At 50.7% G+C, this 23,329-nt stretch overlaps 2 long non-coding RNA genes across 2 annotated transcripts in view; one reads left to right on the top strand and one right to left on the bottom strand.

Moving 5' to 3' along the window:
• Positions 1-23,329, top strand: part of LOC138850120 (uncharacterized) — a 117,234-nt gene that overhangs the window by 19,377 nt on the left and 74,528 nt on the right. The gene's annotated exons all lie outside the window — the stretch shown is intronic.
• On the bottom strand, positions 15,916-18,916 carry LOC138850121 (uncharacterized). The gene is made up of 2 exons (XR_011389644.1): positions 17,389-18,916; positions 15,916-17,262 (listed from the first exon to the last, which is right to left on the bottom strand). It is a non-coding gene; the product is annotated as an uncharacterized lncRNA (long non-coding RNA).

Here is a 23,329-nt window from a genome sequence, read left to right as displayed (position 1 = left end):
GAAATTGATCTACATTATAAAAATGTTGTTAGAACCTCAGTCTCCCAAGATATCTTTTATCAAAAGCTTCACTTGTAGGTGGGATAAAGAAGTTGAACCAGTGCACACAACGACACATGTGTGTGCAGAAAAATGCATGTTTATGGGTCAGAACCCCATACAGCTTTGCAGACTCTCTTACTTTTGTGACTGGTGTTTGAGCTATTTGCTATACCTTTATCCTCCTATATTTCCTCACATTCCTGAAGAGACGATAATCAAATATATGTATGTATTTTTATGGTATATATGTATAGGTATATATGTACCAGGTTGAATTTATATATGTACACACACACACACACACACACACACATATATATATCTTTTTTTATTCACAACAACTAGTACTACTATACTTGGATTTCATTTTTACATCAGGTAGTTGTAGACACATGCCTTTCGTTGTCAGAAAACAATGATGTTAATCTAATATCTATGTGGAAAATAATAGCATGAGGGAACTGGGATCCACAGTAAAGTGTCCACTCCCTGAAAGCCCAGGTGCCCAAGTGAGTCTGACATCCTAAGTCTTAGGCCCCAGCAGTCTGGGGCCACTGGGAAGGCAGCAGTGAACTTACAGCTCTGGCCTCTGCCACTGTGGGATTTCTGGCCCTTGCGGGGTCCCAGGGCTTTTTTTTTTTTTTTTTTTACAGGCAGAGTGGACAGTGAGAGAGACAGAGAGACAGAGAGAAAGGTCTTCCTTTGCCGTTGGTTCACCCTCCAATGGCCGCCGCAGCCAGCCAGTGCACCGCGCTGATCTGAAGCCAGGAGCCAGGTGCTTCTCCTGGTCTCCCATGGGGTGCAGGGCCTAAGCACTTGGGCCATCCTCCACTGCACTCCCGGGCCACAGCAGAGAGCTGGCCTGGAAGAGGGGCAACCGGGACAGAATCCGGCGCCTCGACTGGGACCAGAACCCGGTGTGCCGGCGCCGCTAGGCAGAGGATTAGCCTATTGAGCCGCGGCACCGGCCCCCCAGGGCTTGTTGTGTTGTGTGTGCACCGTGCTTCCAGCTCCCACCTGATGGACATGTGGCAGAACTCAGCCTTCAAGCTTTGTTGCCCTGATCTGCAAGGAAGTGGTAAGAACAATATTTGTTTTGTATCCACTATAGACATCATCTAATTTTTTTTAAAGATTTATTTATTTGAAAGGCAGAGTTACAGAGAGGCAGAGAGAGAGAGAAGAGAGAGGTCTTCCATCTGCTGGTCTACCCCCCAAATGGGTGCAATGGCTGGAGCAGAGCCGATCCAAAACTAGGAGCCAGGAGCCTTGCCCGGGTCTTGCAAACTAGCGCAGGGGCCCAATGACTTGGGCCATCTTCCACTACCCTCCCAGGCCATAGCAGAGAGCTGGATCCAAAGTGGAACAGCCAGGACCTGAACCGGCGCCCATATGGGATGCTGGCACTGTAGGCGGCAGCTTCACTCACCATGCCACAGCCCTGGCCCTGAGAACCATAGTTTCTTCCAGTGACCTCCACCTCCTCAATCTCTCCTCTCTGGCACCTTCTCTGGCTAAAGCCTCCCTTAGGAAGCTCTGTCCCAAGGATCCCTGGAGTCCTTTGTCATCCGTGTTGTGATCTCTTAACTGGGAGCCCCAGGCCAGGCTCAGCTTGGGTTTCAGCTAAGATCTTCATTATGTTTGGCCTTCTGTCTTCTGTTGATGGTCATAGTGTCTTATTGTAGTCCATGTCCCTGTGAATTAGAAACTAGGCAAGAAATGTTGGTAAGCTTGGTGTAAATGAAGAATAAATGAGTTCTGCTTAGAGTAGCAGGGTCTTCCATGTAAAATAAAATGCATGAGCCCTAGTGAATTTGGGGGTCTTCATTTTGGCTGTTCTGACAGCTTTATGATTTGGCTCTTGGATCAATAGCTGAATCTCCAATCTGTGATTGGCATCCTGGTTTTTCTGTGACAGTCCTGGTGTCCTGGAATAGTAGATTAATAGTGTCCTCTTTCATTCTCTAAAGAGCTCTGGGGCAGGCATCTGGCTTGGCAGGTAAGACGCTGGGTTGTAATGCCTGCGTTCTATTTCGGAGTACCTGGGTTTGATCCCTGCCTCTGGCCCCTGACTCTAGCTTCCTGCCAGTGCAGACCTTGGGAGACAGCAGGTTGTAGCAAAAGTAGTAGGGTTTCTGCCACCCCTGTGGGAGACCTGGATTGAGTTCCATCATTTGGGCTTGGGTTCTAGCCCAGCCTGGGTTGTGGATATCCGGGGGAATGAGCCAGCGAGTGGGAGATCTTTCTCTCCTGTCTCTCTCTGCTTCTCAAATATTTTTAAGTATCCCAGATTTCAAAAATAGATTAAGTGATTGCTCTGCAGATGAGTGATAGCATCAACAGATGAAAAAACTCTTACCACTTCCTTATCCAAGTGATCTATTATGTCAGAGTTACACTAAGGTGTGGGGAGCAACCCGGACTAGACTGAGTTACTGGAATTAAGACTTATTCTATGCATCTGCTCTCCCACAATGTGGCGCTGGGAGAGGAGAAAACAGCTTTTACACAGCTGCCTCCAGTTCAACCAAGAAACTGTAGGACCTGCTCCTGATTGGAGGAGAGCAGCGTACTCGGCGTGTGGGTAGCAGAGTTGGGGTTGGTGGAAGAGGACTATAAAGGAGGAGAGAGACGGCATGCACCAGGAACATCTATGGGGAACATCTATGGGGAACATCTAAGGGAACCCGTGCAGCCCCCGAGAGAACCGGCCGGCGGTGTGCCGCTCCCCTGCGGAAGTGGGGAATGTGGCCAGGGGGAACTGCCCTTCCACGGAGGTGGAAGGGATAGTAGCCAACCCGGGAAGAACCAGCAGCAAACCCGGGGAGGGCCGAGCAGACGAAAGAACAGCGCAGGGTCCTGTGTCGTTCCTCCGCGAAGACGGGGAGCGACACTAAGGTTCACACAAATGTTTAAAAAGAAACATGAACATCTACACAAGAGCGCTCTTCTAAGGATTTCTGGATTGGTCTGCCAAACAGAAGCTGAGCTGAAAGGAGGGAAACCAATATTAAGTCCTTACTGTTGATCTGGATCTGTGCTAGTCACAGTCCCATGGCTGAATTTGTTTAAACCTCAAGATGGATATAATCCCCTTCCGTATGAAAGGAAGTCAGGCCTTCAAGGGATACCTCACAGGCCTCAAGGATGACAGGAGCAGAGGCGAGAGATGGCTCTGAGCATGGAATAACTTAGGTTGGACTGTTTGCATTTCTGACTATCATGTGGCATCTGTGGGTACCATCAGATGGGGCACCCTTCCGGGCAGGATTTGAACATAGCCCTCATGCTTGATTAAGAGGCAAGAGTAGGGTAGAAGACAAGTGCTTAACTTAATTCTGAACGATTTGGAAAGCTTCAGTTTGGCGGATGTACGGGATGTCATATCACAGCTTCAGTTTGTTGGAAAGCTTACCTGACTAGTTATTGCTTTGGTTTCTAAAGTCTGTGGTTTGAAGAACATTTTCAGGCATGTAATGAGTGAATGGGAAGGAAAATGGCAAAGGGGAAATGTGACTTAGCCATTCTGGGTGTGTCTCACGTTGCAAGCTTTCATGTGAGCAAATTAAGGCTTAGAGCACAAAATAACAGGACTCTGAGGGATGTGGCATGGCATCCAGCCCATCCATAATCATTGCAAATAAGTGGTGTGTTAGGGCTTACGGCTGCTGTTTGAGTTTTGTTGATTGTCTCTTCCCAGTATTTATTATTTCTCTCTTTTCTTTTTCCTGCCTTCCTGTGTATTATATGAACATTTTTTGAAATTCCATTATGACTTTTCTGAAATTTTTGAATGTGTGCCTCTCTACAGTAGATTTTTAAATGGTTGTTTTAGTTATTCCGTTAAACCTACATAAATCATTACAGCCTACTGGTCTCAGCATTCCACCAGTCTAGGTGGACTTCAGAAAGTTACCCACTTTAAGTACCTTTACTGCTCCTCTTTATAACATAAATGCCTAATACTTCTTCTGTGTGCAGTTGAGAACTGTATCAGATGATATAATTTCCACTTTAGCCATCAAACGTAGGCACCCAAGAGAAGTCTATTCTGTTTACCCATATTTTTACTCTGTTACTTTCTTCCTTTGTTAACGTTCCAAGATTCCTTCTTTTATCCTTTCCTATGTGTTTAAAAAGCTTCTCGAAGCCACTTTTTTAGAAGGAAATCTTCTAACAACAGATTCTCTCACTTTTCCTTCTCCTGGGAATGCCCGAGTTTTCCCTTCATTTTTGAAGGATATTTTTGCTGAGAGTGGGATTCTGGGTAGTTGTTCCTTAAGCACTTGACAACTTGAGCCGCTTGCTTCTGGCCTCCGTGTTTCTGAAGGTTGATGACAGCTCTGATGTGAGGTGTTTTTCACTCTTACTGGTGAGGCATCATTTGCCTGTGGCTGTTTTCAGGACTTTCCCTTGTCTTTGGCTTTTAGAGGCTTGATTACGACGTATCTTGGTAGGGATCTGAGTTCATCCTATTTGGACCTCATCTTCTTGAATTTGCCAAGCTGGGGTGTCATGCAGCTGCTGTTTGACAAAGCACTCTTCCATTCCTGCTCTTTGTCCTCTTCTTCCTGCCCTGGGACAGCATGGATGTTAGCTCCTGTACATGGGTCCTCTGGTAACTTAGGATTGTAAAATTTTCAGTCTATTTCCTGTCTCTCATTCACTTTAGATAATTTCTGTTGTTCTGTATTCTGTTTTAAAAGTATTTATTTATTTATTTGAAAGGCAGAGTGACAGAGAAGGAAAGAGGTTTTCCATCTTCTGGTTCATTCCCCAGATGTCTGTAACAGCTGGAGCTGAGGCCAGACTTCCTCCAGGGCTCCACATGGGTGGCAGGGACACAAGTTCTTGGGTCATTAGTCACTGCCTTCCCAGGTGCATTAGCAAGAAGCCATATTGGAAGCAGAGTAGCCCACATTCAAACTGGCAGCCCCGTTTGTGAGGTGGGTGTCCCGGGTGCTAGCCTGACCTGCTGTGTCACAAGACCCACTGCTATTATTCTATCTTCACCCTCTTCTTAATTGTGCTGTTCAGCCATCCATTGAGTTTTTAATTTTTCCTACTGTGTTTTTCAGTTTTAAAATTTCTCTTTATTTCTTCTTTATTCCTCCTCCTTTTTCTTTCTCTGCTGAGACTTTCTGCTTTTTGTATTTGCTCCCAATGTGTTTGTAAACCTTGTGGAGACAATTTTGTGACAGTTTAAAAAAACTTAGCAATAATTCCAAAGTTTTTGTCATCTCCATGTGGGCATCTGCTATTGCTGGAATGCGTCCCCAAAGTTCACGTGTCGGAAACGTGATCCCCAGTGCAGTGGTGTTGGAAGGTGGGACATGGACCGGTGGTTCGGTCGTGAGGACTCTGCCTGCTTGGACAGATGAATGCCCTAATCGCGAGAATGGGTTCACTGTTACAGGAATGGGCTGCGCTCCTTACAAGGGCGTGTCTGTGGCCCCTCTTACTCAGGCACGCTCCTTCCCCAACCCTCCCTCCCCCACCTGCTCTTCGCTGTCCACCGTGGCATGCCCCAGCACAAAGGCCCTCTCTGGATTCTGGCCCCTCAGTGTTAACTGCCTTGCTTCTCAAACCTGGAGCCACTGTTTATTATGAATTACCCAGAGCATGGTATTCTGTTAGAGCAGCAAGAACCAGCTGAGACAGCAGCTGTTTACTTTCCTTTCTCAATCAGGGTGAGGTTTTCCTGGGGTTTGGTGCACAGTGTGAATTTTTACCTTCTTGATATTTTGGGTATTGTGTTACGGAATTCTCTATCTTGCTTGAAAACTCTGTCTCAGCCTGCACACCAGCAGGGGAAGGGCCTATTAATGCCCACTGGGGTGGAGGTTGAGGTTCCCCATTCAACTTCCGTGGATGCTCTCAGGAGAGGAGAGGTGTAGGTGGAAGTCCAGGCCCCCAGCTGGCCTTTGCTGATGGCCTGGAGGCAGGGCTACAGCTTTCCTCGTGGGATTTGACCGCAGTTGGGTGATGATGTCACATTTTTCTGCCTTGCTAGGCTGACCCTTCCTTGGTTTTGTTTTTCATCTGTGCCTGTTTCTAGTGGCCTCTGTGGCACCCAGTCTAGAATATAAAAGGCATAAGAAAGGCCAGAGACCTCAGTGCTGTGTTATTTTTAATGCTTCAAAGTCCCTGGCTTGTCTGTCTATTTGTCTTCATGTTTCAGAGTGTTGTTAGGGTGTATAGAGATTGGCGGTATTTCTGGAAGAAGGAATAGGGAGAAGTGTATGCACCGCACAGTGCAGCCCTTTTAGCCTTTGTGTGGCACCCTCAGGCATTTATTTATTTATTTGAATGACAGCGATAGAGAGAAGGAGAGAGAGAGAGAGAGATTGATCTGCCATCAGTTGGTTCACTCTCCAAATGGCCCAATGTCCAGGGCTGGGCAAGGAGCCTGGAACTTCTTTTGAGTCTCCCATGTGGCTGCAGGGGCCCAAGCACTTGGGCCATCCTCTACTGCTTTCCCAGGTACATTAGCAGGGAGCTGGATGGGAAATGGAACAGCCAGGACTTGAACTGGTGCTCACATGGGATTCTGACACTACAGGTGGAGGCTTAACCTTTCACGCCACAGCGCTGGTTCCTCCAAACACTTTGAGTAAGCATGAACTCCAGAAAGTTTCATAACCAAGACAGACATGCGAGTCTGTGTCTGGATGTTATTTGTGATAAGGACAGTAATTTAGAAGCAACTTTATATCGATTTTACCTACCTTGGTCTAGTTGGCTTTTGTTCAGGTTACATTCTACCAGATTACTTTCAGCCAAATTTCTTTGTTTTCCCAAATCATATATAACTGTCCAGGCCAAGTCCTTACTCCCTGACCTGTTGAGTAAGTATAGATGTTTTTCCTAGTTGGTGAGATAATTTAAAAAAAAAAAAAAAAAAAAGGACTATGGGCTTTGAAGTGTGAATGGGGGCCCAAGCTTTAAGCCCCCACCTGTGGTGCCTGCATCCCATATGAGCACCACTTCAAATCCCAGCTGCTCCACTTCCCATCCAGCTCTCTGCTAATGGCCTGGGAAAGCAGCAGAGGATGGCCCAAGTGCTTGCACCCCTGCATTCACGTGGGAGAGCCAGAGGAAGCTCCTGGCTCCTGGCCCTGGACTGACCCAGCCCTGGCTGTTGCAGCCATTTGGGGAGTGAACCAGCGGATGGAAAATCTCTCTCTGTCTGTAACTCTGCCTTTCAAGTAAAACAAATATTAGGGAAAAAAAAGAAGTGAGAGTGCTTCCTCTAATCTCTCTCTCTTTTTTTTTTTTTTAACAGGCAGAGTGGACAGTGAGAGAGAGAGAGAGAGAGAAAGGTCTTCCTTTGCCGTTGGTTCACCCTCCAATGGCTGCCGCGGCCAGCGTGCTGTGGCCGGCGCACGGCACTGATCTGATGGCAGGAGCCAGGAGCCAGGTGCTTCTCCTGGTCTCCCATGGGGTGCAGGGCCCAAGCACCTGGGCCATCCTCCACTGCACTCCCTGGCCACAGCAGAGAGCTGGCCTGGAAGAGGGGCAACCGGGACAGAATCCGGCGTCCCAACCGGGACTAGAACCTGCTGTGCCAGCGCTGCAAGGCGGAGGATTAGCCTAGTGAGCCGCGGCGCCGGCCGCTTCCTCTAATCGCAAAGCTCACTTCACAGGTGGGGCCCATTGACAGTTCACCTGTGCAGGGCATTGCTGAGTAATCTGACGGAGTTTGTTCCTTGTTCTGTTTCCGGGGTCCTGCTTCTCGTTAGCCGCGCAGCAGGTGCTAAGGTCCAGCAGCTCCAGGTAGAGGACCTGGAGGGTGTTCCTGGCTGGGCCCCCACGGCCGCCTCAGGCGATGACAGGGCCAAAGCATGCCCAGGGAGGTGGGGAGATGGCATATGCGGCTAAGGTGGGGTGCTCGCATCCCCAAGGCCACAGCACGGAGGCTGCCGGGGCGGCCTGTTGCTGAAAGTCGGCCAACACGGCTGACTGCCTGTCAAGTACAGACAGCTGCGCATGTTCCCTCCGTCAGGATATTCCCGCAGCTATGACAGAATCGCAGACTCGGCATCTGCCCCGGCCATGGCGCCAATGCGGTGACAAAAGTACTTTTCCCCTTTCTTTTTACCTCTGCTATGAGAAATCAGCAACTGTGGCTCTCTCGCCTAGTCAGCGACGAATCCTGTCTGTAGTCTGTGGAACCCCTGCCTCTCTCTGTCCTCTTCCTGACTCAGCTGGGAGCTGTAAGAGCCTCCTTGTTCCCTAAGACCCTGGCCACCTCCCTCGTGTGAGCACTCTGCTGGGGCTGTTGTCTTCCCTGGGCTCCCTGCACCGCTCCCTCCCTGCTCTCCTTCAGGGTGCTTCTCAGCATCCTCACTGGGGACTTCCCGGCTCCACACCCAGCAGTTTAGCCCTGCAAGTCTCTGAACTCCCTCTTGGATTTTTTCCTTAATATTAGTATCCAATGCACTGTGTATTTTACTTATTATCGACCACTGTGTGTTGTGATTTTTGGTCAGTGAAAATGTCCACAGAATCATACCCAACATTGTGATTTTTAGAAAAATCTAGATACCTCTGTTTGTAAAATTTCCAATTTTTAATTTTTCTGCTGTGTTGAGATGTACTTCCCAGAAACTGCGCATGTTTAAGTGTTTCACTTGGTGAGTCTGCATGCATGTATAGCTAATTTAAGGCCTTTTTAACGCAGGCAGATCGCTCCTGAGTGGCCTGGCCAGAGCCCGTCTGCCCGCCGCGTGCAGCCTGTGGCCGGCTGTGGAGGTCCCGTGGGTGTTTCCTGGGAGCACATGTCCTGTGTGGTTCTTTGGCCCTGCTGACTTGGCTGTGTCCACGCTCTCACTGTCAGCAGGTGCTGTGACAGGAAGTTGCTGTCATGGCCTCAGGAGTGCTTTCCGGCCCTCTGCCGAAGGCCCCGTGGTAGGGGCTGACTGCCATAGCAGCACTGGGTTCTGGGACAGTGAGAGGCTAGCTGGGCAAGTCTTCCCCAGCAGACTAGAACTGGAGGAGAGGCGGCCGTAAGTCTGCTTAGGGTACTTCCTGCGGAGGCCCCGCTCCACCAGACAAGCCGGAGGGAAGTCAGGCAGGCTCTGTCCCTCTGCCCCGGGCGGTCGGGGGTGGAGGGGGCAGCTACTCTCAGGAGCTCCTGTGGGTGAGGTTTCCAGGAGGCTGGAGTACAGCGGCCCTTTGTTCCCTTGACCCGAGAGGAAGAGGAAAGTGCAGGGCTGGTTTGGGAAAGGAGCCCTGATCTCCTCTATCTTCACTTTCTATCCAAGGCAGAGGCGGGAGGCGAGGGCTCCCCCGGCTCTGGAATGCAGCCGTGGCTTCTGTTGAAGCTGCCGAAGGCAGGCTCCACAGGAGGAGGTCAGTTTGGGCCAAGATGGGGTTTGGTGGCCTCGTGAGCCCTGCAGTCCCTGGCCTGTGACAGGGCACTCAGGAGAGGCAGGAAAGGGCCCAGTACGGACCCCAAGGAGGCTGCGCCCACACAGTTGGGGTGAATTGAAGGGGCTGGCCTCCTGCAGGGCCGGTATGTGCAGACCCAGAGAAGCTCAGCTGTGTGGCCTCTCTTCGAAGTGTGTGTGTGTGTGTGTGTGGTTTTTTTTTTTTTTTCTCTTAAGATAGTAGTGACATTTGAAGAAGGATGTGAACACCAACTGGAGCTTTGACTGGATGCAGATAGCACTGTTGACTTTTGAATTACAGCTTTCTGGAGTTTTTTTAAATTTTTTATTTTTTTTTAATTATTTTGACAGGCAGAGTGGACAGTGAGAGAGAGAGAGACAGAGAGAAAGGTCTTCCTTTGCCGTTGGTTCACCCTCCAATGGCCGCCGCGGCCGGCACGCTGCAGCTGGCGCACCGTGCTGATCTGATGGCAGGAGCCAGGTACTTCTCCTGGTCTCCCATGGGGTGCAGGGCCCAAGCACTTGGGCCATCCTCCACTGCACTCCCTGGCCACAGCAGAGAGCTGGCCTGGAAGAGGGGCAACTGGGACAGAATCCGGCGCCCCAACTGGGACTAGAACCCGGTGTGCCGGCGCCACGAGGCAGAGGATTAGCCTAGTGAGCCGCGGCGCTGGCCTCTGGAGTTTTAAATATTCAAGGGAAGGAAATTCTCTCTCTCTCTCCACATACATGCACACACATGTATTGGCATATGCATAAGTATGTACTCAGACTCACATGTATGTGCACACAGACAGGAACACACGTCCATATCTGTGTACAGAACGAATGATAAAGAGGACTCCTGACTCAGTTTACCCTTTCACAGGGCCTGGTATTCTCTGGCCGCAGATTTTCCCCAGGAATCCGGCAGGAGCCAGGCTGAGCAGCTGTTGGTGGGAGGAAGGCGGGTGAAGTCAGCACACTCTCCCAAGGCTTGTTGGGAATGTGTTTGTTGTGCAAGGACTGAGCTCCACATCTGGGTTTTTTAAGGTAAAACAAGACCAGGGCACAGGGCACAGAAGTGCCGAGGCAGAGAGTGACATGAGCCTGTGAGCCCCTGGGCGGGGACTGGACGCTCACGCCCAGTCCAGCTTCACCAGCCTGGGAGCCGCCCCAGCCCCAGGGGCCCAGGGGCCCAAGCTGCCACCCCTCTCTACACTCACCTGCTCGCTCCATGTAGGCATGCATGCACTTCCTAAAGAAGCTGTTCTACACGTTGGTGTGTAATTCGCTTTTTCTATTTTTTCACTAAGCGACATGCTATAAATAACTTTGTATGTCAAGGAAAACATATCTAGATCTTGACTTTTTAATACCTTATACATGGGTCAATATATATTTAACCACTTTTCCATGACTAAACACTGAGATTATTTCAGTTTTTTGCCCATATATAAGGACTGTCGAATACTTTGCACATATGCTGATTTATATTTTTCTTGGAATTTTCTGGGTAAAATTTCCAAAAGTGGGATTGCTGTACCATAGAGAGTATCCACTGTGGAGGTATTGTGATACGTGTTACCAAAGAATCTTTCACAGAAGAGGTGGTAGTTATTCTCCCCAATCCTGTATCAGCAAGCATTTCTCTGCATGCCTGCTGTCCTTGGATGTGACAGTTTGTGAATGTTTTCAGCAGTCTGTTAGCTGAGAAATGGCCGCTGTCTTACTTATCTGCGTATAGCAAGCTTATATTCCTGTGAGTTGAACAACTGTAGAAATGTGAGCTCTTCATCATGTTTATTTTAAATGTGTTCTTGCGCTTTTTGGTTGCACTGTTGACGCGGCTCATGCTGCTTCTGGCTTCTTCTCCCTTATCACTTGCTGACACGCCGTCTGTGCTTCACGCCGCTTCTTTGGTGTTGTGCTATAAAGACCTGTGCTCACCCTAAGAGTGTAGAACTGGCCATCTACATCCGCGTTTTTCTCATACTTATCTGGTGTATGTGTTTTAATTTTGAAATGTACCTGATCTTGTTTTTCATGAAAGTTTAAAGCAGGGAGTTAACTTTATTTTTCCATGGGTAGCTAGCCAGCTGTCAGGATGCCGTCATACTCTGATTTGGAATGTCTGATTTATGGCCCAGACTGGTGGGGATGAGAAATGTAAAGAGCCTGCCTGTCCGTGGCTAGCGCCGTGCTCACACGCCAGGAGCCGCCTTCCACACTAGCCCCGCTGTGCCCCTGCTTGCTGTTTTCATTATATCCTAACAGGCTTGTGTAATTCTGAGCATTCTACCCACATAGTCTGTTTGCTAAGCAGCCACAAGGCCGTGTCCAAATTTTTTCTCAAAGACCAAGTGGTTTTGTAACCCCACACAACAGAAAAATTGTTTTTCTCAGTCCTCACGTTCAACACAGAACCCTTCTGGGACCAAATGTGTGGGTTTTCGTACACCAAGCAGTTCTCCAATTTTAACTCCACTCTGACACTGTCTGCCTGGGGGGTAGCATCAGATCCCACAGGTTAAGGACTGTGTCCCACAAGTCTGCCACCACTTAAGAGGACAGTTGCTGTGCTCAGTCGCCTGTGTCTCTGACCGAAGGCTATATATCCAGATTCCCACGGCCCTCTCCTGGAGTCTGATCATTTGCTAGAATGTTCCACAAAACTCAGGAAAACAGTCAGCTTCCTAGATGCCTGGTTTATTCTAAGGCTGCAACCCAGGAGCAGCGTGTGATGAGACAGCTGCAGAGGCAGGGGTGGCAGCAGGGGCACCGCCAAACTTCTGTGGCCTCTGCAGGTGCACCACGTTTCCCGCACTCAGTGTGTCCACATTCTGGAAGCTCTCGAAGCACGGTTGAGGACGTCCTTGGCCGTTGGTGCTCAGCTCATCCTCAGCCCCCTCCCCTGTCCGGGTTGGGGCAGACCTGTGGATGAAGACCAAGATACATGCTTGTTACACTACAATATCACAGTAAGAAGCCACTTGAAAATGAGAAATTGTAGGAGAAATCTAATTGTCTGGAGACTCTAGTCTTAACAACTTCGCTTTCCATCTCTTCCGAAGACTTGAAAGAAGACAGTTGGCTGTAGCACCTCGGCGACACTGTGGCTGCTCCTGTGGCCAGTTAAGAGTCGCTGCCAAGGACTGTGCATCTGATTCTGGGATGGGAACTGTGGGATCTCCGCTGACCTGGGCCCCAGGGTTCTGGTTCCCTGTGAGGTCAGCAGTGTGGCTGCACCTGAGCAGAGAGCCTCTGTGGGGACACTGTGCACTCACACCGTTCACACACTGGAACTGTTCCCGCAGAAGCCACTTGCTCAAACAACCATTCTGGGGATGGTGGACTGTGATGCTGTCCTGCTGTGTGTTATGGTGCGTTCAGCTGCCATAGAGGACGCACCGCTTGCGGGCAGAACCTTGTCTTGAACGTGTGTGTCTCCTCCCAGAGCACCCAGCACTGAGTCAGGGCACAGGGACGTGGTGTCCTCACACCAGGGTTTGGCTTCAGACGGGCTGGGGTAGGGTGGGGTCTGCCGCCATCCCCAGCTGCCTGCGTGACTGCTGTCCTCGTTGCTTCCTGGCAAGGTGGGGAGTGCGTGCCCTGCCTCCCTCCTCTTCCTTATCACTCTGAGCCCCTCCCCAGTGCCAGATGTGGTGGGATCTAAGATGAAACACTGCGTCACACAGGAGTGGTGGTGCTCTGCTGGCACTGTGTCTCAGATGACGAAGAATAGCATTGTGATGATGGAATGTGACGTGGGAGAGGTGGATGGTATTGAATGGATGTTGTTCAAGAAATGAGTGCTGATGGGGAAGGAAAAAGCCATGTAATTTTATAAAAATAAATGATTGAGGTATTGGCGTGTGGCCTAATGGTTAAGACGTTCATACTCACATACCATGTTGGAGGGTCTGATTAGATTCCTTGCTTGGCTGTAGGCTCCAGCTTCCTGCCAATGCAGACTCTGGGGGGCAGCAGCGATGGTTCAAGTAGTTCCTGCCACCCACGAGGGAGACCTGGATTGAGTTCCCAGCTCCTGGCTCTGGCCCAAGCCTGGCTGTTATAGGCATTTGAGAAATGAACAAGGGGATAGGGATGCTCTCTCTGTGTCTGTTTGTCTCTCTGTCTTTCAAATAAATAACTATTTTTAAAACACTTGGCTGATCATCAACATTAAATAAAACTACAGGGAGCTGTTGTTGTGGACCAGGCTCCCACAGGGACCGCGCAGAGCGGAGCTGAAATCAAAATGACGTCACTCATGCTGGGGTTCCAGTCACCAAGCTGAAACTGAGCTGTTCCCTGACCAGAGAAACCTGGTCAGGGAGGTAACAGCCACATTGTCCAAACGGGACTCTCTCAGTTGGTGTGGTGGTTAAGTTCCCTTTGCTTTCATCTTTTTACCAAAAAAAAAAAGGGGGGGGGGGCTCTACAGGAACCTGATGTTAATCCATTAGTGATTTTTCTGTTGATTTGTTCCCCGTCCCACCTTACAAGGAAAGTACCGTGGAATGACCAGTCTGCTTTTGTGTTTGTTTTTGCTTCCGTCAGCCCCTTTTTCTGTTTCTAAAGCCAGACTCCTCTGCTTGGCTCACTGGAACACTCATTGCCCAATTTCAGAAGCAAAAACAAAGCCAGAGAGGATCATGAAATACGTTATCATTTGTTCTTTGATGCTAGTACGGAAGAGAAAAGTAAGAACTTGGAGGACACAGGTGATACGATGCAAGAGAAGCTTGACAGAGGAAGCCCGGGAAAGTGGAGGACACACAAGACTTTGTGCTCCTCTGTGGGCTGAGGCCCATGGAGAAAGCATCACTGAGTGAGTCTCAGAGCACAGTCATCTCGCTGGGGCACCCCAGAGTCACCTTCCACCTCTGGCTTAGCTCTTAGTGATCTGTTCAGTGGGACAGGAGCAACCAAGGGATGCCCAAGAGGCCATGCGCTTGTGGGGCTGAAATAAAAACCACTCATCAACACTCAGAGAAGAGAGTGTGGGACATAGAGGACAGTTAGGCCTGGTGGTTGATTTGAAACTTGAGCAGTTTCAGGAAGGAACAGCTTGTCCAGGTAGAGAGAACTGAGCTAGTTGGAGGCTGGAATGCAGTTGGGGGCCATGGAGACAGCACGTTTGAATCATGTACTTGGGTGGAACTTGGGAGCCCCAAGGGAAGGGAGAGAAACACAAATGCTGAATCAGGAGGGTCCCCACTCTGTGGTCATGAGGTTCCTTCAGGTGACAGGAGGAGGAGCTACATTGAAAGAAGCTGGAGCTGCAGGTGGAAACAGAGCCCTAGAGGTCGCAGGAGAAAGGTGGGGGTGACCTGTGGTGATGCACAGCACTGTGGACAGACTACCGAGGCAGGAGAAAGGTGGGGGTGAGCCATGATGACACGTAGTGCTGTGGACAGACTACCGAGGCAAGAGAAGGGTGGGGGTGAGCCGTGGTGGTGGGCAGTGCTGTGGACGGACTACCCAGGTTGAGGAAGCAGCTGCAGGTTTGGAGAAGAGAAGGTGACGTTTCAGAGCCATTGCCAGGCCGTGGAGGAGGAGGACGCCTGCTGGTGAGGGGTGGGTGAGGGGGCCCCTGGCTGCTCACTGCAAAAGCAGCTTCCGAGGGGGCTGCTGAGTCACACAGCCCCCAGGTGTTCACATGTGCACTGCAGTTCGAGAGCACTGCCACGGAGCATCTGTGTAGGGCCGCTGGGTGGGAAGGAAAGTCGACCGAGTGGTGCCTTGAGGTGACAGCACATTCAGAGGAGGCAGAAGTGCCTGGATTTTTAGCATGAGAGAGACAAAAGGTGATGACAGTGTTCACATGGAGAAGACAGGTGATGAGGAGGGGAAGTGTGTGCGTCAGGAGTCAGGTAGCCCCCGGGCTCACTGAGGCAGGAGGAGGGGGACTTCTCCCTGTGCTGGAAGAGGGGGTGCGAGGACAAAGGGAGACACAGTGGAATTCTGAGGTGGAGAGGGCAGCCTGGCACTGGAAGTAGGGCTGCCCCGGTCCTCTGTTTCCAGACCTCTCCAAACATTGTTCCATCTTTTTTTTTTTTTTTTTTTTTAATTTATTTATGTATTTGAAAGGCAGAGCTACAGAGAGAGAGAGGGAGAGACAAAGAGAGGTCCTCTTTCCACTGGTTCATCCCCAAATGGCTGTAATGGCTTGACTTGTGCCAATCCGAAGCCAGGAGCCAGGAGCTTCTTCCAGGTCTCCCATGTAGGTGCAGGGGCCCAAGTATTTGGGCTATCTTCTACTGCTTTCCCAGGCCACAGCAGAGAGCTGAATTGGAAGTAGCCAGGAAGCTGTGATGCCAGCACTACAGGTGGAGGCTTAGACTGCTACACCACAGCGCTGGCCCCACATCACTACATCCTGGCAGTGATTCCTGGACCGCAGACAGGAGAGTGGAGTCGGGCACAGCAAGAACGTCATAATCTGTTGTGATTTTAGGAGTGTGGGCAGTGTTGCACAAGGTTATTTCCTCCATCATTTTTTTAAAGATTTATTTATTTATTTGAAAGTCAGAGTTACTCAGAGAGAGGAGAGGCAGAGAAAGAGAGGTCTTCCATCCACTGGTTCGCTCTCCAGATAGCCATAATGGCCAGAGCTGCGCCGGTCCGAAGCCAGGAGCCAGGAGCTTCTTCCAGGTCTCCCATGCTGATGCAGGGGCCATCCTCCACTGCCTTCCCAGGCCACAGCAGAGAGCTGGATCAGAAGTGGAGCAGCTGGGACTCGAGCCGGCGCCCATATGGGATGCCGGCGCTTCAGGCTGGGGCATTAACCGCTGCACCACAGTGCCGGCCCCCCTCCATCGTTTTTAAAGAAACTTTCATGTTACATCATTTTCTTGGATCTTAAGTCATATTTTAAAATGTTTCAAACTTGATTTCCTTAGAGTGGAAGACCCTGCCAAAATTCGATTTTCTTGCCACTCATGAATTCAGCAGGCAAGCCAGGCGCGTGGGCCAGTAGACACTTGCAGACTTGCTTTACGTGTAGCACAGAAGGAAAAGGGGTACAAGGTGAGAACAGCTGTGGGAAGTTGCTTTATGGAAAATAAAAATAGTTTTCACACTAATTGTAGGTCTGCTGCATAATTAAGGCCATGTGTTGTGCGGGATACGACAAGAAGTAGACCAGCAGAACAGCACGGCACCTTTGCTGCCGTAAGGGAGACGACAGACATGAGCAGAAGGATCTGCAGGCCACCTCCCACTGCAGAAGTGATGGCAGGAGGCGGCAGGCACAACACGACTCTGCAGAGAACACACTCGGCCTCCCCTGGCCTGTTGCTTTCGTATCTTAAAGCGAGAAACAGCCTTGGAACCACAGCTTTCTCAAAGCTAGAAGCTTTCTCGTGTCTTCGCCTGGGATACCTGTGTGGGACAGGGAATGCCTTAGAGACGTGTTCAGCAGTGCAGGTGAAGGGAGGGACAGGAAAGAGATACTGTGCATTGGACAGAAGCTTCTCTCTGGCTGTCTGACAAGCTCCCTAACTTGAGTCTTCCTTCAGTTAATGTGATCATAGCATTCTGGTTATGTGAAAGACCTGGTAGTTATTTGCTGACTTGTTTTTAAGATAGTTCCAGTGAAGTTTCCATTTTTCTAAAGATTTACTTATTTTATTTGAAAGTCAGAGTTACACAGAGAGAGGAGAGGCAGAGAGAGAGAGAGAGGTCTTCCATCCAATGGTTCACTCCCCCAGATGGCCGCAACAGCCGGAGCTGCGCCGATCCGAAGCCAGGAGCCAGGAGCTTCTTCCGGGTCTCCCACGTGGGTGCAGGGGCCCAAGGACTTGGGCCATCCTCTACTGCTTTCCCAGGCCATAGCAGAGAGCTGGAATGGAAGTAGAGCAGCCGGGACTAGAACTGGCTCCCATATGGGATGCCGGCGCTTCAGGCCAGGGCATTAACCCACTGTGCCATAGTGACGGCCCCGAAGGTTCCATTTTTCAATACTCACTTGGACTTAAGGTGGAAACTCTGCTTCCCCTTTCTTGGTCTGTGAATGTGAAACGCAGCCAAGACCCAGAGTACCCTGCAGAGCAGGCGGGGTCCAAGTGCAGATGCAGGGCCCACTGAAGTGTCTCTGGCACCTCACCTCGATCGTTAGACACACCCCCAGCCCGGCCAGGTTCACGGTCACAGCAGGCCTCATTTTGCAAGTGTGATCTGATGCAATTTCACAAAGGAGATTTCTTACGTAAGCTCAAGTTGAGAAATCGTGACTCTGTCCTTAGCTACTTGGCGTCAACTGACAGTATCCTCAGAATGTAGGCAGATAGTTGGAGAAACAAGAACCCAGCAGGAAAGTATCACAGACAGTTGCCATGGCAACCCAGGTTGGCGCTGGTGGCCATGTCGGGCCTGGCGCTTCTGTTTGCACCCTGCAGAGGCCGCTTACTTGGCTCTGCTGCCACAGGTCTCTTCCTCAGGGGCGCTTCTGTGCACAGTGGGGCACCCCACCCCAGTGGAAAATTCCAGTGTTCTGTGTTGCCAGCAGGAAGGCGGGGTTGCAGTACCTGGGGCGGGTTTTTGTGCTGGAGTCCTGCAGAGACACAGCATCCTGCCTCTGCGCTCTGCAGGGGTGAGCTTTCTTCTGCTGCTGGTCTGGTTGAAAGGGCGACCCTGTGGGTGGGGCTAACAGGGTTTAACAGATTCTCTGCTGTCGTCGGGGCCTGGGCGCGCAGGATCTGTCTTCCTTCAGCTTCCAGCAGCCAAGCACACACCCTCATCTCTGCAGCCCAGAGGGAAGTCAGGGCTGTGGCTGATGTGTCAGAGCCCGGCCTCTGAGCTGCTGCCAGAGGGAGGCGAGGCCAGAAGGCTCACTTTTCAGAAGGATGCTTACCTGTCTGTGGACTGCAGCCTCTGCAGGGGCAGCCAGGTGACAGTATACTCAGCGAGATGGGCGGGTGAGTTGCCAGATCCATGGGCTCTCAGAGAAAAGTCAGATGTCTACGCCAAACCTATTTCCTATAAACATTGGTAACGCATATGTAGAATATTGTGGGCCCCTTTTGAAATGTTCAGAAGCGATTCATCTCTTGGAATTCTTTGTCCAGATGTCAGTTTCCTGAGCTCCCGTCTTGATTGATGCCCGCGGCTCCCAGCTGGCACAGTCTTCACCCCACTCCTGAGCCTTCTTGGCTCCATAGCACTGCTTTGCTAATCAAAGCTGACGACACAGAACAGCTGCCCCAGAACCGGGTGTGCTCGTCTGATGCACAGAAAGCCCGTCGCTGACAGCAGGAAGGTGGAAGGAAGTTCAGTATAGTGGGCGGAGCCAGGAGCCAGGCAGCTACTGCTCAGTTCCCAAGCTCCCCGAGGGGTTTGGGCTCAAAGTCCTCATGGATTGAAGTTGGGGCTTGTGGGGTGTGTGTTCAGCACATGTCCAGGCTCCTGGTTGGTCAGTAGTGCTTGTGGCCTTTCTAGATTGAACAGCAATACTGTGGGCTTGGGGCTGCATTGAAGTGGCAGTTCTTCCTGCCTGGGTCCCCTGAAATAAAACCCCAGAGACAATGTGGACCATTGAGACGTTCATTTTTTTTTTTTTTTTTTTTGACAGGCAGAGTGGACAGTGAGAGAGAGAGAGACAGAGAGAAAGGTCTTCCTTTGCCGTTGGTTCACCCTCCAATGGCCGCCGCGGCCGGCGCGCTGTAGCCGGCGCACCGCGCTGATCTGAAGGCAGGAGCCAGGTGCTTATCCTGGTCTCCCATGGGGTGCAGGGCCCAAGCACGTGGGCCATCCTCCACTGCACTCCCTGGCCACAGCAGAGAGCTCGCCTGGAAGAGGGGCAACCGGGACAGAATCTGGCTCCCTGACCGGGACTAGAACCCAGTGTGCCAGCACTGCAAGGCGGAGGATTAGCCTAGTGAGCTGTGGCACCGGCTGAGACGTTCATTATTGGAGACCTAAATGAGCTCATGATTGCCATGACCGGATTGTTTAGGGCCAGTTGCACAGCTCCCTCAAGTCAGTGTGTTAATTTTAGTACGTGGTTAATCAGGCATCTTAAAGGGAGGCTGAGGATATACCTTAAGCTAAGATGGGAGGCTGGGAGAGTGGGACCTGGTGCTATTTCGCATCTGTACTCAAGGTACCTGTGTAGGAGTTCAGTTCTACTCAGGGCAAAACTTCTGTGGGATTGCCCCTCTTCTGATGTCAGCACCAGGAACAGTGTTTGGTCCAAAGAGTTGCTCAAGAATAATGGAGTGAATGAAGGAATAAAGGACTGTAGGTCTGCCCAGGGGGACAGGGCTAAGGTAAGGTATGTGAGGGCCCTGGGGTGTACTGCTGGAGGAGGCGCAGAGCTGAGGGCCCAGAGAGAACCCTGCTCACTCCCACCCACTAGGCACTGCCCTGGGGGTGGATTGGCCGAAATGATCACAGTGGGATGAGAGAGAGGGTAGGGCATTGTTTGTAAGGCCCATCGTGTGTATGGATGAGTCTGACCGTCGTCCTCGTGAGCCCTAGGCTTTGAGTTTATGCTGCCTTCTTCGTTTGTATGTAGACAAACATAGCATGATGAGCTCCCTTGGAAGGAGGCACAGAGCTGATTTCACGTCTCGGGATGGGGTGGCCAGCGTTGAGAGCACCTGTTTATTGAAAACCACCAAAATGCAGGACAGACTGAAAAAAGTAATGCCTGTGGAAGAGGTATGTTTAAATTGAAGTCAAGAAAAAGCCTGGGTGAAGTGTAATGATCTTAGGTGTTAGGGTATGGGAGAAAGGACAAGGAGGAGGCAGATCACAGACTCAACAGCCAGAGCAGGTTTATTCAGAGGGAAACCTGGGAGGGACTCAGCACCCACAGAGGCAGAGAGTGCCCCTCCTACAGACTAAGTCTTTGTACAGTCAGAGTTACTGTACAAAGCAGCCAGTTCTGGGTGAGGTCAAGCTGGTTTGCTCGGACTGTAGGGCTTTTGAGTAGGGGACTCTGAGGGACAACTGGCGAATTCACTGGCTGGACCGGAGTATCACACCTACTCGTGGAGGGTTTCTGCCGGGCACTTAGTCCCAAAGCTAAGGGAGGTGCAGGCTTCATAGTTCCACCAGAAATGCAAATCACCCCCTCCCCGGGAAGGCCTGTTGGATCATGGGAAAAATTCATCCTAACTAAGAAGATACTGCAATTAAAAGTATACTTTGGGGGCCAGCATTGTGGCATAGTGGGTAAAGCTGCCACCTGCAGTGCCGGCATCCCATGTGGGTGTCAGTTTGAGTGCTGGCTGCCCCACTTCTGATCCAGCTATCTGTTATGGCCTAGGAAAGCAGTAAAGAGTGGCCCAAGTCCATGGGCCCCTGCACCCACGTGGGAGACCCAGAAGAGGCTCCTGGCTTTGGATCAGCACAACTTTGGCCATTGTGGCCAATTGGGGAATGAACCAGTAGATGGAAATTTCTCTCTCTCTCTCTCTCTCTCTCTCTCTCTCTCTGTAACTCTGACTTTCAAATAAACAAATAAGTCTTTGAAAAACAGAAGGTATACTTTGCAGATTGTAATTCATACCCACTGCTCCTTTGCATCCTGTTCACTAAGTGTAGCTCTGCTTTCTCTGTCTGACCACTCTGGTGAATTCTTATTTTTTTAAAACTTATTTATCTGAAAGGTAGAGTTAAAAAGAGAGTGGGAGAAACAAAAAGAGAGGTCTTCCATCTGCTGATCTACTCTCCAAATGATTGCCACAGCTGGGACTCGGCCAGCTGAACCCAGGAGACAAGAGTTTCCTCTGGGTCTCCCACATGAGTACTGGGCCCATGCATTTGGGCCATCTGCCATTGCCTTCTGAGGCACATCAGTAGGGAGCTGCAATGGAAGTGGAGCAGCTGGGATTCAAACTGGCACCCACATGGGATGCTGGCACTGCAGGCAGCAGCTTAATGTTCTATGCCACAGCACCGGCCCCTCTGCGATGCTGGCCCCAACTGGTTGCCTCCCACAATACCACTCGTCCCCACCAAAGTGGCCGTGACTGTGGTATAGAGGGTCAGTGTAATGGCAGATGTTACAGGCTGTTACATGGAGAATTCTGAGACACTGAACATACAAAGCTGTCCACCAAAGCAGGTAGTGAGGCAGATCAAAACCCAAGTTGCAGAGGATTTGTGGGAGAACCGGTTTCTCAAGCGGCGTTGTGACGTTGTGACGGGAGGGCCCTGTCATGGGAGCCTCTGAAGCACCCACTGTGATCCCGTGGGAGAGCCAGCTTGGCACATCGGCTGTGCCTGCTGTGCAATGCCCTGTAGAATGACACCACGGAGAGAGGAGCTTCCTGCCCTCCTCACCCCTCCTCCCTGCACCCCAGGAGCCCCTGAGTCCTGGCCAGCAGGTTGGGGAGGAGGAGCCCTTCCTCCTCCGTGTGCTCCCTGAAGCCCGCCTTCGCCAGGAAACGGAAAAGATGTAGCAGCACATCAAAGAGGTTTGCATGGCGTGTGGCTCTGGGCGTGCTCGCTAGACTGTTTTGTGGCGCGAAGGGACCTAGGACTAACAGCACAAAAATCATGAAATGGGCTGAATTTCACATAAAGGAAGGAAATTTAAAGGGGCAGTGGAAAACAGGAACCAAAGGAAATCTGAGCTTTATCTCATGAGTGCGCTTGTTTAACCTGCTGATGACCCAAGACTAACACAGACCTTGTAGTGATCCTCTGTCCAGTCTCTGCAATTATTCTTAAATTTGCTAGAAAGCATGCTCTTACACAGAGTCGTTACTTGCTTACCAAGGTTGAGAAAGAAGGAACAGATGACCAGGTGGAGTCAGGTGCGTCTGCCTGGCTGTGCAGTTCCTGGGAGTTAAAGCAGAGAGGGCTTTCCAAGCAGAGGTCTGGGAGGGAAGAATGTGGACACCTGGCCTGGGAGAGGGCAGGGACTATCCCCTCTTGGAGCATCTGTGCTTCCAGGATACGGAAGGTGAGATTCTCCCTAGCGGAATGGACGCCCTCCCTTCAGTTGTTGTAAAATGAGACATTGAAGCACAGTTAGCAAACCCTGGCGAGAGAACCAGGAATCTGTTGTTGAGTGAGGTAGGGAAGCAGATTTGCCACTTACAGTCCCTGCATCTCTGTTTCCTGGCTGAAAAACTAGAGCTGCCAATGCAGTGTTGGGGCTGGAAAGCGTCTCCCGCATGCTGCTCTGCCTGCAGCAGGTAACTGAGTGGTGCCATTATTAAAGGAAGTGCTGGAAGACTCACCCTTTACGTTGGACGAGGATCACTTGTACCTTTGAGTACTTATCTCTGTCGACATCCTTATTATGCAAGGACCGGCCCATGAACGTTCTTGCACAGACTTGACTTTGGAACACACGTGTTTGTTTAGGGTAATTGGCTGGCCTAACTTGAATAATGCAAGAAGCACCCTGAAGACTTGTGTAACAGGTACAGACCCCACAGACACCCTCCCGGAATGCCATTTTTTTTTTCCATTTATTTTACACCCTAAAGATATGTTTGGAGGGTTTCAGTAATGAGTTGAAAGTGCCGGGCCAGCACCACGGCTCACTAGGCTAATCCTCTACCTGTGATGCCGGCACCCCAGGTTCTAGTCCCAGTCAGGGCACCGGATTCTGTCCTGGTTGCTCCTCTGCCAGTCCAGCTCTCTGCTGTGGCCCGGGAAGGCAGTGGAGGATGGCCCAAGTGCTTGGGCCCTGCACCCGCATGGGAGACCAGGAGGAAGCACCTGGCTCCTGGCTTTGGATCAGCGCAGTGCACGGGCCGTAGCAGCCATTTGGGGGATGAACCAACAGAAGGAAAACCTTTCTCTCTGTCTCTGTCTCTGTCTCTCTCTCTGTCTAACTCTGCCTGTCAAATAAAAAAAAAAAAGGTGCCTTGACAAGAATAGGGGAGCTATCATAATGCGAGTGATATATCATAATGCGAGTGATTCTTTTCTAGCTGTTCTGTCTT

The sequence above is a fragment of the Oryctolagus cuniculus genome, chromosome 6 (genome assembly GCF_964237555.1).
Source record: "Oryctolagus cuniculus chromosome 6, mOryCun1.1, whole genome shotgun sequence".
NCBI lineage: Eukaryota > Metazoa > Chordata > Mammalia > Lagomorpha > Leporidae > Oryctolagus > Oryctolagus cuniculus.
The sequence above is the reverse complement of the archived record's forward strand: the minus strand, read 5'-3'. Positions and strand labels throughout refer to the sequence as shown.